Genomic DNA, 15,360 nt, shown 5'->3' with positions numbered 1-15,360 from the left:
CCTTCATTTTCATTAAATTCTAAAAAGTCTTTAATTTCTTACTTTATTTCTTCCTTGACCAGGTTATCATTGAGTAGAGCATTGTTCAATTTCCACGTATATGTGGGCATTCTTCCCTTATTGTTATTGAAGACCAGTTTTAGGCCGTGGTGGTCTGATAGCACGAATGGGATTATTTCTATCTTTCTGTACCTGTTGAGGCCCGTTTTTTGACCAATTATATGGTCAATTTTGGAGAAAGTACCATGAGGAGATGAGAAGAAGGTATATCCTTTTGCTTTAGGATAGAATGTTCTATAAATATCTGTTAAGTCCATTTGGCTCATGACTTCTCTTAGTCTGTCTACGACTCTGTTTAATTTCTGTTTCCATGATCTGTCCATTGATGAGAGTGGGGTGTTGAAATCTCCTACTATTATTGTGTGAGGTGCAATGTGTGTTTTGAGCTTTAGTAAGGTTTCTTTTATGTATGTAGGTGCCCTTGTATTTGGGGCATAGATATTTAGAATTGAGAGTTCATCTTGGTGGATTTTTCCTTTGATGAATATGAAGTGTCCTTCCTTATCTTTTTTGATGACTTTTAGTTGAAAATTGATTTTATTTGATATTAGAATGGCTACTCCAGCTTGCTTCTTCTGACCATTTGCTTGGAAAGTTGTTTTCCAGCCTTTCACTCTGAGGTAGTGTCTGTCTTTGTCTCTGAGGTGTGTTTCCTGTAGGCAGCAGAATGCGGGGTCCTCGTTGAGTATCCAGTTTGTTAATCTATGTCTTTTTATTGGGGAGTTGAGGCCATTGATGTTGAAAGATATTAAGGAATAGTGATTATTGCTTCCTGTTATATTCATATTTGGATGTGAGGTTATGTTTGTGTGCTTTTCTTCTCTTTGTTTTGTTGCCAAGACGATTAGTTTCTTGCTTCTTCTAGGGTATAGCTTGCCTCCTTATGGTGGGCTTTACCATTTATTATCCTTTGTAGTGCTGGATTTGTAGAAAGATATTGTGTAAATTTGGTTTTGTCATGGAATATCTTGGTTTCTCCATCTATGTTAATTGAGAGTTTTGCAGGATACAGTAACCTGGGCTGGCATTTGTGTTCTCTTAGGGTCTGTATGACATCAGTCCAGGATCATCTGGCCTTCATAGTTTCTGGCGAAAAGTCTGGTGTGATTCTGATAGGTCTGCCTTTATATGTTACTTGACCTTTATCCCTTACTGCTTTTAATATTCTTTCTTTATTTTGTGCGTTTGGTGTTTTGACTATTATGTGACGGGAGGTGTTTCTTTTCTGGTCCAATCTATTTGGAGTTCTGTAGGCTTCTTGTATGCCTATGGGTATCTCTTTTTTTTAGGTTAGGGAAGTTTTCTTCTATGATTTTGTTGAAGATATTTACTGGTCCTTTGAGCTGGTAGTCTTCACTCTCTTTATACCTATTATCCTTAGGTTTGATCTTCTCATTGAGTCCTGGATTTTCTGTATGTTTTGGACCAGTAGTTTTTTCCGCTTTACATTATCTTTGACAGTTGAGTCAATGATTTCTATGGAATCTTCTGATCCTGAGATTCTCTCTTCCATCTCTTGTATTCTGTTGGTGAAGCTTGTATCTACAGCTCCTTGTCTCTTCTTTTGGTTTTCTATATCCAGGGTTGTTTCCATGTGTTCTTTCTTGATTGCTTCTATTTCCATTTTTAATTCCTTCAACTGTTTGATTGTGTTTTCCTGGAATTCTTTCAGGGATTTTTGTGTCTCCTCTCTATGGGCTTCTACTTGTTTATTTATGTTTTCCTGGAATTCTTTCAGGCATTTTTGCGATTCCTCTCTGTAGGCTTCTACTTGTTTATTAATGTTTTCCTGTGTTTCTCTAAGGGAGTTCTTCACGTCTTTCTTGAAGTCCTCCAGCATCATGATCAAATATGATTTTGAAACTAGATCTTGCTTTTCTGGTGTGTTTGGATATTCCATGTTTGTTTTGATGGGAGAATTGGACTCCGATGGTGCCATGTAGTCTTGGTTTCTGTTGCTTGGGTTCCTGCGCTTGCCTCTCGCCATCAGATTATCTCTAGTGTTACTTTGTTCTGCTATTTCTGACAGTGGCTAGACTGTCCTATAAGCCTGTGTGTCAGGAGTGCTGTAGACCTGTTTTCCTGTTTTCTTTCAGCCAGTTATGGGGACAGAGTGTTCTCCTTTCGGGCGTGTAGTTTTTCCTCTCTACAGGTCTTCAGCTGTTCCTGTGGGCCTGTGTCTTGAGTTCAACAGGCAGTTCTCTTGCAGCAGAAAAGTTGGTCTTACCTGTGGTCCCGAGGCTCAAGTTCGCTCGCGGGGTGCTGCCCACGAGCTCTCTGTGGCGGCAGCAACCAGGAATATCTGCGCCGCCGTTTCCAGGAGCTTCAGTGCACCAGGGTTCCAGATGGCGTTTGGTGTTTTCCTCTGGCGTCCGAGATGTGTGCAGAGTGCAGTCTCTTCTTGTTTCCCAGGCGTGTCTGCCTCTCTGAAGGTTTAGCTTTCCCTCCCACGGGATTTGGGTGCAGAGAACTGTTTATCCGGTCTGTTCCTTCAGGTTCCGGCCCCTAATAGCACTCTTAAGGCATTAGTGTCTCTCCAGAAAAGTACATCTCAGTTCCCCAGTCTGATCTCAAAAACAGCTCGGAAAGACAATCTCCAAGATCAGAGAGACCCTGAATGCTGTCTCCTATGTGGCTTACTTTACTGAAAAGAAAATGTCCCAGCCTATCAGAGCTCTCAAAATCAACAGAAACTCTAGTGGTAAACAATTCAGAGAAGAGGAACCCTGGAGCAGCCAGCAACAGTATCCTTCAAGTCTCCATCTGTCCCAAAGCCCTCCATACCCAAATCCTGCCCAGAGAGAGCTCTCCCAGGGGGGCTGTCACTCTTAAGCTCACAGGTAAGACCACCATTTTTTGCTCCAATAATCGGCCAAAGAGGGGCCCACCAGGAAGCCAGAGGACACAGGAACCATGAAACAACTAGGGACAAGATCCTTCCAGTTTCCATCCTCACCACGGAGCTAACCCTCCAAACCCAATCCCACCTGGAGAGAGCTAGTCTCCCAGGAGTGCTGACACACCTAAGGGCACAGGCTCACAGGCCCACAGGAGCAACAAGCTCCAGTCAGAGATGACAAGAACAACTAAACACCAGAAATAACCAGATGGTGAGAGGCAAGAGCGTTCTTAACCTAAGCATCAGAAACCAAGGCTACTTGGCATCACCAGAACGCAGTTCTCCCACCCCAGCAAGTCCTGGACACCCCAACACACTGGAAAAGCAAGATTCTGATTTCAAATCACATCTCATGATGATGATAGAGGACTTGAAGAAGGACATAAATAACTACCTTAAAGAAACACAGGAGAATGCAGATAATCAGGTAGAAGCCATTAAGGAGAAAACACAAAAATCCTTTAAAGAATTTCAGGAAAGTACAACCAAACAGGTGAAGGAATTGAACAAAATCATCGAGGATCTAAAAGTAAAAATATAAACAATAAAGAAATCACAAAGGGAGACAACCCTGGAGATGGAACACCTAGGAAAAATATCAGGAGTCATAGATACAAGCATCACCAACAGAATACAAGAGATAGAAGAGAGAATCTCAGGGGCAGAAGATACCATAGACAACATTGACAAAATAGTCAAAGAAAATGCAAAATACAAAAAGCTCCTAACCCAAAACATCCAAAAAAATTCAAGACACAGTGAGAAGACCAAACCTAAGAATAATAGGAATAGAAGAGAACAAAGATGCCCAACTTAAAGTGCCAGGAAATACCTTCAACAAAATTATGGAAGAAAACTTTCCTAACTTAAAGAAACAGATGCCCATGAGCGTACAAGAAGCCTACAGAATTCCAAACAGATTGGACCATAAAAGCAATTCCTCCTGTCACATAATAATCAAAACATCAAATGCAAGGGCACTCACAATCCTAAAAGAAACTTTACTAAACCTCAAAGCACACATTGTACCTCAACAATAATAGTGGGAGACTTCAACACCCTATATTCATCAATGGACAGATCATGGAAATAGAAACTAAACAGAAACAAACTAAAACTAATGGAAGTTATGGACCAAATGGATTTAACAGATTGTTTACAGAACATCTCATCCTGAAACAAAAGAATATACTTTCTTCTCAGCACCTGGTGGTACCTTCTCCAAAATTGACCATACAATCAGTAACAAAACAGGCCTGAAGAGATAAAAGAAGATTGAAATACTCCCATGTATCCTATCAGATAACCAGGAACTACAGCTGGTCTTCAATAACAACAAAAACAACAGAAAACTCACATAAAAATGGAAGCTGAACCATGTTCTAAAATGACAACTTGGTCAAGGAAGAAATAAAGAAAGAAATTAAAGACTTTTTAGAATTTAATGAAAATGAAGACACAATATACCCAAACTTATGGGATATAATGAAAGCAGTGATAAGAGGAAAACTCTTATCTCTGAGGGTCTCCAAAAAGAAACTGGAAAGAGCATATACTAACAGCTTGACAGCACCTGAAAGCTCTAGAACAAAAAGAAGAAAATTCACCCAAGAATAGTAGATGGCAGAAATAATCAAACTCAGAGCTGAAATCAACCAAGTAGAAACAAAAAGAAATATACAAAGAATCAACAAAACCAGCAGCTGGTTCTTTGAGAAAATCGACAAGATAGATAAACCCTAACCAGACTAACCAGAGGGCACAGAGGGTGTATCCAAATTAACAAAATCAGAAATGAAAAGGGAGATATAACAACAGAATCTGAGAAAAGTCAAAAAATCATCAGATCCTACTACAAAAGCCTATATTCAACAAAACTGGAAAGTCTGGAGAAAATGGACAATTTTCTAGACAGATACCAGGGACCAAAGTTAAATCAGGATCAGATAAACCATCTAAACAGTCCGTAACTCCTAAAGAAATGGAAGAGGTTATTAAAAGTCTCCCAACCAAAATGAGTACAGGACCAGACGGGTTTAGTACAGAATTCTATCAGACCTTCATAGAAGACCTCATACCAACACTGTCCAAACTATTCCACAAAATTGAAACAGATGGAGCACTACCCAATTCCTTTTATGAAGCCACAACTACACTTATAACTAAACCACACAAGGACCCAACAAAGAAAGAGAATTTCAGACCAATTTCCCTTATGAATATCAATGAAAAATTACTCAATAAAATTCTCACAAACCAAATCCAAGAACAAGTAAAAACAATCATCCACCATGATCAAGTAGGCTTCATTCCAGGGATGCAGGGATGGTTCAATATACAGAAATCTATCAACGTAAACCACTATGTAAACAAACTCAAAGAAAAAAAAAACATGATCATCTCACTACATGCTAAGAAAACATGTGACAAAATTTAACACCCCTTCATGATAAAAGTCTTGGAAAGATGAGGAACTCAAGGCCCATACCTAAATATAGTAAAAGCAATATACAGCAAACCGGTAGCCAACATCAAACTACATGGGGAGAAACATGAAGCAATTCCATTAGAATCAGGGACTAGACAAGGCCGCTCACTCTCTCCCTACCTATTCAATATAGTACTTGAAGTCCTAGTCAGAGCAATCAGACAAAAAAGGTCAAAGGGATACAAATGGAAAAGGAAGAAGTCAAAATATCACTATTTACAGATGATATTATAGTATACTTAAATGACCCCCAAAAATTACAACAGAAAACTCCTAAACATGATAAACAACTTCAGCAAAGTGTCAGGGTATAAATTTAACTCAAACAAATCAATAGCCTTCCTCTACTCAAAGGATAAACAGGCTGAAAAGAAATTTGGGGAAGGACAGCCTTCATAACAGTCAAAATAATATAAAAATACCTTGGTGTGACTTTAACAAAGCAAGTAAAAGATCTGTATGACAAGAACCTTTAGTCTCTAAAGAAAGAAATTGAAGATCTCACTCAAAAGATGGAAAGATTTCCCAGGCTTATGGATTGGCAGGATTAATATAGTAAAAATGGCCATCTTGCCCAAAGCTATCTACAGATTCAATCCCCATCAATTCAATCCCTATCAATTCTTCATAGAGTTAGAAAAAGCAATTTGCAAATTCATTTAGAATAACCAAAAATCCAGGATAGGGAAAACTATCCTCAACAATAAAAGAACTTCTGGGGGAATCACCATCCCTGACCTCAAACAGTATTACAGAGTAATAGTGATAACGAACTGCATGGTATTGGTACAGAGACAGGCAGGTAGACCAATGGAATAGAATTGAAGACCCAGAAATGAACCCACACACCTATGGTCACTTGGTTTTTGACAAAAGAGCTAAAACCATACAGTGGAAAAAAGACAGCATTTTCAACAAATGGTGCTGGTTCCATTGTTGGTCTGCATGTAGAAGAATGCAAATTGATCCATTACTATCTCCTTTTACAAAGCCCAAGTTCAAATGGATCAAGGACCTCCACATAAAACCAGATACACTGAAACTAATAGAAAAGAAAGTAGGGAAGACCCTCGAACACATGAGCACATGGGAAAATTTCCTGAACAGAACACCAATGGCTTATGCTCTAAGATCCAGTCTCAACAAATAGGACTTCATAAAATTGCAAAGCTTCTATAAGGCAAAGGACACTGTCAATAGGACAAAATGGCAACCAGCAGATTGGGAAAAAATCTTTACTAATCCTATATCCAATAGAGGGCTTATATCTAATATATACAAAAAAAACTCGAGAAGTTAGACTTCAGTAGACCAAATAACTGTGTTAAAAATGGGATACAGAGCTAAAAGAATTTTCAACTGAAGAATACTGAATGACTGAGAAGCACTTAAAGAAATGTTCAACAACCTTAGTCATCAGGGAAATCCAAATCTATACAACCCTGAGATTCTACGTCACACCAGTCAGAATGGATAAGATCAAAAACTCAGGTGACAACAGATGCTGGCGAGGATGTGGAGAAAGAGGAACACTTCTCCATGTTTGGTGGGATTGCAAGCTGGTACAACCTCTCTGGAAATTAGTCAGCAATTTCTCAGAAAATTGGACATAGTACTACCTGAGGATCCAGCTATACCACTCCTGGGCATATACCCAAAAGATGCTCCAACAAGGACACATCTTCCACTATGTTCATAGCAGCCTTATTTATAATAGCCAGAAGCTGGAAAGAACCCAGATGTCCTTCAACAGAGGAATGGATACAGAAAATGTGGTACATTTACACAATGGAGTACTACTCAGCTATCAAAAACAATGACTTTATGAAATTCATAGGCAAATGGATGGAACTAGAAAATATCATCCTGAGTGAGGTAACCCAGTCACAAAAGAACACACATGGTATGTACTTACTGATAAGTGGATATTAGCCCAGAAGCTCAGAATACACAAATACAATTCAAAGAACATATGAAGCTCAAGAAGAAGGAAGACCAAAATATGAATACTTCAGTCCTTCCTAGAAGGGGGAACAAAAATACTCACAGGAGGTAGAGGGTGGGAGGGACTTGGGAGGAAGAGAAGAGGGGGGTGAAGGGGGAGAGGATCAGGTATGGGAGTAGACACAAGTGATATACAGAGGGTCAGGAAATTGAACAGATGGTGTAGTAATAGGAGATGGGGAAGTGGGGGTAGCCACCAGCAAGTCCCAGATGCCAGGAAAGCAAGAGGCTCCCAGGACCCAACAGGGATGAGATTAGCTGAAAGATCCAGCCAAAAGGAGGAAGAACCTGTAGAGACTGTATCCAGAGGTTAGGCAAGGCCTCTGGGGGTTGGGGCTCACACTCATCTCCAAATTTTTAACCCAGAATTTTTCCTGTCTAAAGGAAATATGGGGACAAAGAGTGGAGTGAAAGAAAGGCCATCCAGAGACTGCCCCACCTGGGGATCCATCCCATATGCAGACACCGAACCCAGACACTTGCTGATGCCAAGAAGTGCTTGCTGGGGGCATGTACATCCTACAACAGGAAGGACAGGGGACCAAAATCCTCAAAAGCCCATGCCCATTACTTCTAGAAGTCATTTCTTGATTGTGTTTCAGTAGAGGGAAACATAGCCATCAACAGGACACAGGGGTTTGTAACTCCAGTAACAAGTCTCAATTGGTTTTGGAAAATTTTATTAGAATTGTGAAAACTTAACAAACTCTGAAGCTGTCATTGTTTCTCTTCCATGTAGCTTCATTTCCGAGCCAACACGACATCTCCACATTTTACCTGTTCTCTCCCCAACTCTTCTAGCCCTCAAAAGGGTACAAAAGCATGAGCAAAATAATCGTAACTAGGAGTCGTTTATTTTAAAGATGGTGTAATATAGAAAAATAAGTCTAGGTTCCATCAGAGGATAGAAAAGTAATATATACTTGGACCTATGGTGTCCTCAGGATTATCAGCAGTCAGTAACTCAGGCAATATTAGAGTTGTAAATAGCTCTGTACCCCATTTTTATTAGATTGTTTGGTTTGTTGGTGTTGTTTCTTCAGTTTTTTTTTATATATTTTAGATACCTCATGACCACTCCTAGATATATCCTCAGAAGATGTCTCCCACTCCACAAGGACACCTGCTCACCTGTGTTCAGAGCAGCATTAAATGTATTAACCGATATCTAGAAACAACCAAGATGTCCCTCAACTGAAGAATGGATTTTTTTAAAGTGGTACATTTACACAATGGAATATTATTCAGCTATTAAAAAGAATGACTTTATTAAATTCTTAGGCAAATGTATGGAACTAGGAAAGATCATTCTTAGTGAGGTAACCCAAACAGACCTCGAAAGTCAAACATCGTATGTACGCACTTATAAAGGGATATTAGCCATAAAGTACAGGATACAGAGTCAAAGAAGCTAAGTAACAAGGAGGATGCTTGAGTCTCACTGAGAATGGGAAATAAAATAGGCATGGGGGTGGGGAGACAGAGTGAGGGGACTGGGTGATAGAGGGATGGGAACAGGAAGATTAGTGAGGAGAGGACAGAGAAAGAGAGTGCTGAGAGAGACAGCTAAATGGGCTGGGGTATGTCTCTGGGATGAGCTAGTAACCTAGGACAATGAAAACTCCCAGGAATCTATGAGGGTGACCCTATTTATAGCAGTGGGGGATATGGAACCTGAAATGGCCATCTCCTATAACCAGGCAAGACTTCCAATGGAGGGATTGGGACACCAACCCAGCCACAAAACCTTCGACCCACAGTTCTCCCTCCCGGCCTACACAATGTGCAGGGGTAATGACGGAGCAGAAACTGGGGGAAGGGCCAACCAATGGTTAGTGCAGCTCGAGACCCACGCCATGAGAGAGACACTATTAATGATATTCCGCTATACTCACAGACAGGAGCCTAGCATAACTGTCATCTGAGAGGCTTCATCCAACAACTGATGGAACAAACGCAGAGACCCACAGCCAAACATTAGGGAGAACTTGGAAAAGCCTGTCAAAAAAGGGGGAAAGGACTGAAGGAGCCAGAAGGCTCAAGGACACAAGAAAACCTACCGAATCAACTAGCCGGGGTCCATAGGGGCTCATAGAACCTGAACCACCAACCAGAGAGCATGTATGAGACAGACCTCTGCCCTGTGCATATATGTCAGCTAGGTCTTCATGTGGGAGTCCTAACAGCAGGAGCAGGGGCTGTCTCTGACTCTTGCCTGTGTTTGGATCCCTTTCCCCTAACTAGTCTGTCTTGTCTAGCTTCAGTAGGAGAAGCTGAGCCTAGTCTTGCTGCCTTGATATGCCAAGTTGGGTTGATATCCATGGGAGGTCAGCTTTTTTTTTAAAGATTTATTTATTTATTATATATGAGTACACTGTAGCTGTCTTCAGACACACCAGAAGAGGGCATCGGACCTCTTTACAGATGGTTGTGAGACACCATGTGGTTGCTGGAAATTGAACTCAGGACCTCTGGAAGAGCAGTCGGTGCTCTTTTTTTTTTTTTAATCTGGCATTTATTTATTTATTTATTTATTTATTTATTGGTTATTGTTAATTTCTTTTTTTTTATTAACTTGAGTATTTCTTATATACATTTCGAGTGTTATTCCCTTTCCCGGTTTCCGGAAAACATCCCCCTCCCCCCTCCCCTTCCTTATGGGTGTTCCCCTCCCAACCCTCCCCCCATTGCCGCCCTCCCCCCATAGACTAGTTCACTGGGGGTTCAGTCTTAGCAGGACCCAGGGCTTCCCCTTCCACTGGTGCTCTTACTAGGATATTCATTGCTACCTATGGGGTCAGAGTCCAGGGTCAGTCCATGTATAGTCTTTAGGTAGTGGCTTAGTCCCTGGAAGCTCTGGTTGCTTGGCATTGTTGTACTTTTGGGGTCTCGAGCCCCTTCAAGCTCTTCCAGTTCTTTCTCTGATTCCTTCAATAGGGGACCTAATCTCAGTTCAGTGGTTTGCTGCTGGCATTCGCCTCTGTATTTGCTGTATTCTGGCTGTGTCTCTCAGGAGCGATCTACATCCGGCTCCTGTCGGTCTGCACTTCTTTGCTTCATCCATCTTGTCTAATAGGGTGGCTGTATATGTATGGGCCAAATGTGGGGCAGGCTCTGAATGGGTGTTCCTTCAGTCTCTGTTTTAATCTTTGCCTCTCCCTTCCCTGCCAAGGGTATTCTTTTTCCCCTTTTAAAGAAGGAGTGAAGCATTCACATTTTGATCATCCGTCTTGAGTTTCATTTGTTCTAGGGATCTAGGGTAATTCAAGCATTTGGGCTAATAGCCACTTATCAATGAGTGCATACCATGTATGTCTTTCTGTGATTGGGTTAGCTCACTCAGAATGATATTTTCCAGTTCCAACCATTTGCCTACGAATTTCATAAAGTCATTGTTTTTGATAGCTGAGTAATATTCCATTGTGTAGATGTACCACATTTTCTGTATCCATTCCTCTGTTGAAGGGCATCTGGGTTCTTTCCATTTTCTGGCTATTATAAATAAGGCTGCGATGAACATAGTGGAGCACGTGTCTCTTTTATATGTTGAGGCATCTTTTGGGTATATGCCCAAGAGAGGTATAGCTGGATCCTCAGGCAGTTCAATGTCCAATTTTCTGAGGAACCTCCAGACTGATTTCCAGAATGGTTTTACCAGTCTGCAATCCCACCAACAATGGAGGAGTGTTCCTCTTTCTCCGCATCCTCGCCAGCGTCTGCTGTCACCTGAGTTTTTGATCTTAGCCATTCTCACTGGTGTGAGGTGAAATCTCAGGGTTGTTTTGATTTGCATTTCCCTTATGACTAAAGATGTTGAACATTTCTTTAGGTGTTTCTCAGCCATTCGGCATTCCTCAGCTGTGAATTCTTTGTTTAGCTCTGAACCCCATTTTTTAATAGGGTTATTTGTTTCCCTGCGGTCTAACTTCTTGAGTTCTTTGTATATTTTGGATATAAGGCCTCTATCTGTTGTAGGATTGGTAAAGATCTTTTCCCAATCTGTTGGTTGCCGTTTTGTCCTAACCACAGTGTCCTTTGCCTTACAGAAGCTTTGCAGTTTTATGAGATCCCATTTGTCGATTCTTGATCTTAGAGCATAAGCCATTGGTGTTTTGTTCAGGAAATTTTTTCCAGTGCCCATGTGTTCCAGATGCTTCCCTAGTTTTTCTTCTATTAGTTTGAGTGTGTCTGGTTTGATGTGGAGGTCCTTGATCCACTTGGACTTAAGCTTTGTACAGGGTGATAAGCATGGATCGATCTGCATTCTTCTACATGTTGACCTCCAGTTGAACCAGCACCATTTGCTGAAAATGCTATCTTTTTTCCATTGGATGGTTTTGGCTCCTTTGTCAAAAATCAAGTGACCATAGGTGTGTGGGTTCATTTCTGGGTCTTCAATTCTATTCCATTGGTCTATCTGTCTGTCTCTGTACCAATACCATGCAGTTTTTATCACTATTGCTCTGTAATACTGCTTGAGTTCAGGGATAGTGATTCCCCCTGAAGTCCTTTTATTGTTGAGGATAGCTGTAGCTATCCTGGGTTTTTTGTTATTCCAGATGAATTTGCAAATTGTTCTGTCTAACTCTTTGAAGAATTGGATTGGTATTTTGATGGGGATTGCATTGAATCTGTAGATTGCTTTTGGTAAAATGGCCATTTTTACTATATTAATCCTGCCAATCCATGAGCATGGGAGATCTTTCCATCTTCTGAGGTCTTCTTCAATTTCTTTCCTCAGTGTCTTGAAGTTCTTATTGTACAGATCTTTTACTTGCTTGGTTAAAGTCACACCGAGGTACTTTATATTATTTGGGTCTATTATGAAGGGTGTCATTTCCCTAATTTCTTTCTCGGCTTGTTTCTCTTTTGTATAGAGGAAGGCAACTGATTTATTTGAGTTAATTTTATACCCAGCCAATTTGCTGAAGTTGTTCATCAGCTTTAGTAGTTCTCTGGTGGAACTTTTGGGATCACTTAAATATACTATCATATCATCTGCAAATAGTGATATTTTGACCTCTTCTTTTTTGATCTGTATCCCCTTGATCTCCTTTTGTTGTCTGATTGCTCTGGCTAGAACTTCAAGAACTATATTGAATAAGTAGGGAGAGAGTGGGCAGCCTTGTCTAGTCCCTGATTTTAGTGGGATTGCTTCAAGTTTCTCTCCATTTAGTTTAATGTTAGCAACTGGTTTGCTGTATATGGCTTTTACTATGTTTAGGTATGGGCCTTGAATTCCTATTCTTTCAAGGACTTTTATCATGAAGGGGTGTTGAATTTTGTCAAATGCTTTCTCAGCATCTAATGAAATGATCATGTTTTTCTGTTCTTTCAGTTTGTTGTTCACGTTGATGGTTTTCCGTATATTAAACCATCCCTGCATGCCTGGGATGAAGCCTACTTGATCATGGTGGATGATTGTTTTGATGTGCTCTTGAATTCGGTTTGCCAGAATTTTATTGAGTATTTTTGCGTCGATATTCATAAGGGAACTTGGTCTGAAGTTCTCTTTCTTTGTTGTGTCTTTGTGTGGTTTAGGTATAAGAGTAATTGTGGCTTCGTAGAAGGAATTCGGTAGTGCTCCATCTGTTTCAATTTTGTGGAATATTTTGGATAATATTGGTATGAGGTCTTCTATGAAGGTTTGATAGAATTCTGCACTAAACCCGTCTGGACCTGGGCTCTTTTTGGTTGGGAGACCTTTAATGACTGCTTCTATTTCCTTAGGAGTTATGGGGTTGTTTAACTGGTTTATCTGTTCCTGATTTAACTTTGATACCTGGTATCTGTCTAGGAAATTGTCCATTTCCTGAAGATTTTCAAATTTTGTTGAATATAGGTTTTTATAGTAAGATCTGATGATTTTTTGAATTTCCTCTGAATCTTTAGTTATGTCTCCCTTTTCATTTCTGATTTTGTTAATTTGGATGCACTCTCTGTGTCCTCTCGTTAGTCTGGCTAAGGGTTTATCTATCTTGTTGATTTTCTCAAAGAACCAACTTTTGGTTCTGTTGATTCTTTCTATGGTCCTTTTTGTTTCTACTTGGTTGATTTCAGCTCTGAGTTTGATTATTTCCTGCCTTCTACTCCTCCTGGGTGTATTTGCTTCTTTTTGTTCTAGAGCTTTTAGGTGTGCTGTCAAGCTGCTGACATATGCTCTTTCCTGTTTCTTTCTGCAGGCACTCAGCGCTATGAGTTTTCCTCTTAGCACAGCTTTCATTGTGTCCCATAAGTTTGAGTATGTTGTATCTTCATTTTCATTAAATTCTAAAAAGTTTTTAATTTCTTTCTTTATTTCTTCCTTGACCAGGTTATCATTGAGTAGAGCATTGTTCAATTTCCACGTATATGTGGGCATTCTTCCCTTATTGTTATTGAAGACCAGTTTTAGGCCGTGGTGGTCCGATAGCACGCATGGGATTATTTCTATCTTTCTGTACCTGTTGAGGCCCGTTTTTTGACCAATTATATGGTCAATTTTGGAGAAAGTACCATGAGGAGATGAGAAGAAGGTATATCCTTTTGCTTTAGGATAGAATGTTCTATAAATATCTGTTAAGTCCATTTGGCTCATGACTTCTCTTAGTCTGTCGACATCACTGTTTAATTTCTGTTTCCATGATCTGTCCATTGATGAGAGTGGGGTGTTGAAATCTCCCACTATTATTGTGTGAGGTGCAATGTGTGTTTTGAGCTTTAGTAAGGTTTCTTTTACGTATGTAGGTGCCCTTGTATTTGGGGCATAGATATTTAGGATTGAGAGTTCATCTTGGTGGATTTTTCCTTTGATGAATATGAAGTGTCCTTCCTTATCTTTTTTGATGACTTTTAGTTGGAAATTGATTTTATTTGATATTAGAATGGCTACTCCAGCTTGCTTCTTCTGACCATTTGCTTGGAAAGTTGTTTTCCAGCCTTTCACTCTGAGGTAGTGTCTGTCTTTGTCTCTGAGGTGTGTTTCCTGTAGGCAGCAGAATGCAGGGTCCTCGTTGCGTATCCAGTTTGTTAATCTATGTCTTTTTATTGGGGAGTTGAGGCCATTGATATTGAGAGATATTAAGGAATAGTGATTATTGTTTCCCTTTATATTCATATTTGGATGTGAGGTTATGTTTGTGTGCTTTCATTCTCTTTGTTTTGTTGCCAAGACGATTAGTTTCTTGCTTCTTCTAGGGTATAGCTTGCCTCCTTATGTTGGGCTTTACCATTTATTATCCTTTGTAGTGCTGGATTTGTAGAAAGATATTGTGTAAATTTGGTTTTGTCATGGAATATCTTGGTTTCTCCATCAATGTTAATTGAGAGTTTTGCTGGATACAGTAACCTGGGCTGGCAATTGTGTTCTCTTAGGGTCTGTATGACATCAGTCCAGGATCTTCTGGCCTTCATAGTTTCTGGCGAGAAGTCTGGTGTGATTCTGATAGGTCTCCCTTTATATGTTACTTGACCTTTTTCCCTTACTGCTTTTAATATTCTTTCTTTATTTTGTGCGTTTGGTGTTTTGACAATTATGTGACGGGAGGTGTTTCTTTTCTGGTCCAATCGATTTGGAGTTCTGTAGGCTTCTTGTATGCCTATGGGTATCTCTTTTTGTAGGTTAGGGAAGTTTTCTTCTATGATCTTGTTGAAGATATTTACTGGTCCTTTGAGCTGGGAGTCTTCACTCTCTTCTATACCTATTATCCTTAGGTTTGATCTTCTCATTGAGTCCTGGATTTCCTGTATGTTTTGGACCAGTAGCTTTTTCCGCTTTACATTATCTTTGACAGTTGAGTCAATGATTTCTATGGAATCTTCTGATCCTGAGATTCTCTCTTCCATCTCTTGTATTCTGTTGGTGAAGCTTGTATCTACAGCTCCTTGTTTCTTCTTTTGGTTTTCTATATCCAGGGTTGTTTCCATGTGT

General features: G+C 40.1%; 1 protein-coding gene; it reads right to left on the bottom strand.

Annotated features, from left to right (window-relative positions):
* Erich1 (glutamate-rich 1) overlaps window positions 1-15,360 on the bottom strand; it is a gene marked incomplete at its 5' end in the record, with an annotated part of 52,793,804 nt that overhangs the window by 16,516,287 nt on the left and 36,262,157 nt on the right.

Source organism: Rattus norvegicus, chromosome 16 (genome assembly GCF_021556685.1).
Source record: "Rattus norvegicus strain SHRSP/BbbUtx chromosome 16, alternate assembly SHRSP_T2T, whole genome shotgun sequence".
Taxonomy (NCBI): Eukaryota; Metazoa; Chordata; class Mammalia; order Rodentia; family Muridae; genus Rattus; species Rattus norvegicus.
The sequence above is the reverse complement of the archived record's forward strand: the minus strand, read 5'-3'. Positions and strand labels throughout refer to the sequence as shown.